We start from the raw sequence: 3,075 nt of genomic DNA on the forward strand, positions 1-3,075 counted from the left end.
GTGACACTCCGATTTCTAGGCAAAATGATATATCTGTTTTCTAGGCAAAATGATATATCTATTTTTGACTAAAAGTTATTTTCAACATGAATATAACTTTTAGGAATATTTGGAGTACTTTCCCGCCATGTGCGGTCGTACATTTTTGTGCTCCGCATTTTTTTTTCGCAGTTAGTAGTGCTTTGTAATTCACCTTAGCCTCTGGACTTCTTATGAAGAGCTGAATAAGATGCCCACACCACATGCAAGTTTTTACCAGGTAAATATTAATTAGAATATTTCCCATAGCGAATAAGTACAGTATTATATTGCCACCTGAAACAGAGGCCGAGTTCGAGCAGCTCCACCTAGTCGGCATTGGTTCAAGCTGGCCTACTAACTTTCAAAGTAATTGTGGCAAGACAATACGAAGTAAATTGCTCAGACCGCTCGTTTTCTCTGAGGTGATTTTTAATCCTGCAATCCCTTGAACTGCTGTTTTTCTAGGAAATGTAGCTCACCACATTAAGCTGTTTCACAAGTTATCAACTATTCGGTACTGAGAGTTGCACGTTGTGTTTGAATTGGACTCTTGTTCTATACTGACTTGCATAGCTTACGTTTAACAGTTTTCTTTATCTTGAAACTGCGACCTCACTCATTCTGATGGCGACTGAGACTGATGGGGATTCTTCCACCCCTCTCATATTGGATAAAGTTAGAAAATCAACATCAATGAAAGATGTGATTACAAGAGGCGAATTTACCTGTAAAAATATTGACAATGATCATTTTCTTCTACTAAAACAAGTAGTTCTAAAAATTCTTAGATTCATTTCGAAATGTTTTTTTTTTTTTTTTTGGTAGTTGTTGGCGCATAGGCTTCTGTGGCCATAATTCACCTTCCAAGGTTTTTGCAGTACTTTGATCCAAGCCCGAGGCGGGATTCGAACCCGCGACCTTTGGGTTGCCAGGCAGGCACTTTACCCACTCGGCTAGTCCGGTCGGCCATTTTGAAATGATTTTACCACGTGGATAATACAAAGTTCGTTTTTTACTTAATTCTTAAACTTATTGTAAAGGTGCGTTTTAGTATCCTTGCTGGATCCCATCGTCAGACCATGCAGGGCTGTTAATAGCTCCTCAATCCGTGATAGGACATCAAGGACTTTCTTTGTCACCACTTTACACAACGTCATAAAATTTACGCTTAAATTGTATTGTAAATCCTTAATTTTTTTTCTTCCTGAATTTCCTTTAATCCACCTCCCCGGCCTGCAAATAACTCCTGATTTTGTGTTTCTGAGATGCAAAACCTTACATTTAGTAGCGTTAAAACTTTGTTGCCATTTTTCACATCGCATCTGTAACTTTCCCAAATGATTTGGGCTGATAGCTGACCGTCCTCTCAGAACGGTCAGCTATCAGAATTTCAGAATATCAGCATGCTTAGACAACTTCCCCTTTACTTCTTCATCAATGAAGATTTGGAGCGAGGATGGGAGGGCGGTCCTAGCACTGATTCCTGAGAGATTCCGCATACCACGCTAGCCCAAACTGAAGAATATCCATTGATTAATTTTTCTCCTGTCTTTTTTATCACTCCTTGTTGCAACGGAGAATTCTCCCTGTAGATGCAGCGGATTCGTGTACCTGGTACATTTTTTTCGAGGAGGAGGACTACTAAAATCGATATCAAATTCTTGGCGTATGTTCTGTTGGTCTCCGCACAGTTTTAAGCCCAATTTCGATTCCATAGCTGCTCAGCCCCTTCCACGGAAACATTATAGTAATTTGGAGCAGCACTTCCGATCCTGTTCAACGTTTCACGACTTATTTACGAGTAGAATACTTTTGGGGACTTTCGCATCAGATTTCATGTTGTTAGGTTTATCCAGTTCCCCAGTGAACCCCAAGTTCCTTTTAAAGAATTACCTACCTAATCCTACCTCATGGTTATGAATCTTTTGGTGAAGTTTCCTAAACAGTTCTTGAGCGCCGACCGGGCTAGCCGAGTGGGTAAAGTACCTCCCTGGCAACCCAAAGGTCGCGGGTTCGATTCCCGCCTCGGGCTTGGATCAAAGTACTGCAAAAACCTTGGGAGGTGCAATATGGTCACAGAAGTCGATGCGTCAACAACTACCAAATCAAAAAAAAAAAAACTTCTTGAGCGGAGTACAGAAGTTTTTGATAATCGAACGTGCGTGAAATGTAACGCAATGGGTACCTTACCTGACTGAAATTTTTATTGTCATCATAAAAACGGAGAGTGAGAGAAAATTATTGCCGTAAGAAGACTACAGTTGTGTCAGATGCGACTGTTTTTGTACTTCAGTACATAAAGGTTTATATAAATCTTCTTGACTGGCAGTCGTAAACGATAAAAGAGATTCTGAGCAGTGTCGATTCCTGTTTTTGATTTCAGACATTTGTTTACGAGACTTCTAAGCATTCGATGGAGACTTTCTCGGAAGGAAACTTTCGTTCGTTTTTTTTTGTTTATGCATTGTAATAGCCAGCTTTTCATCTAGTTTTACACTAACGTTAAATTTATTTTTATGTATGAATACATGTAAAGTAAAAGGATTGCATTAAATTTCAAAGAAGTTTCAAAATGACGGGAGATTACCATTTTTATTCACGATCGTCTGCTTGTGTATTATCTCCGAAGAACGTGAACACAGTTAAAAGGCAATAAAAATGCCTGCATCTAAGAAATCCCCGACATAAAATATTGCAGATCTTTACTTGGCAAACAGCTCAGTCATTAGATTCTGCAGTTGACTTCACTGTTTCCTTCCACTTAAGTCTGTACATGAAATGTTGAATATAAAATTGAAATACATCTATTTATTTTCGCCCTTTCTATGGAGGAGGTGTTTTTGAACTCCGTGTGACTGACCTTTCGTAATTTAGTAGTGGGCTGGTTTGGAAGTCGTGCATAACAATATGGATTTATGAAGGGACAGAGAAACTGTGTTCTTTAAAACAATGCCCTTTTCTTCGATTTCTGTTTTCTCGTGTATATATATAAGAATTAGTTAGTACTTCGTCACTGTAGTGTATGTTATTAAATAAATAAATAAATATTTTTGG

This window comes from Mastigoproctus giganteus, chromosome 10, assembly GCF_048544385.1.
Source record: "Mastigoproctus giganteus isolate SK-2022 chromosome 10, ASM4854438v1, whole genome shotgun sequence".
Taxonomy (NCBI): domain Eukaryota; kingdom Metazoa; phylum Arthropoda; class Arachnida; order Uropygi; family Thelyphonidae; genus Mastigoproctus; species Mastigoproctus giganteus.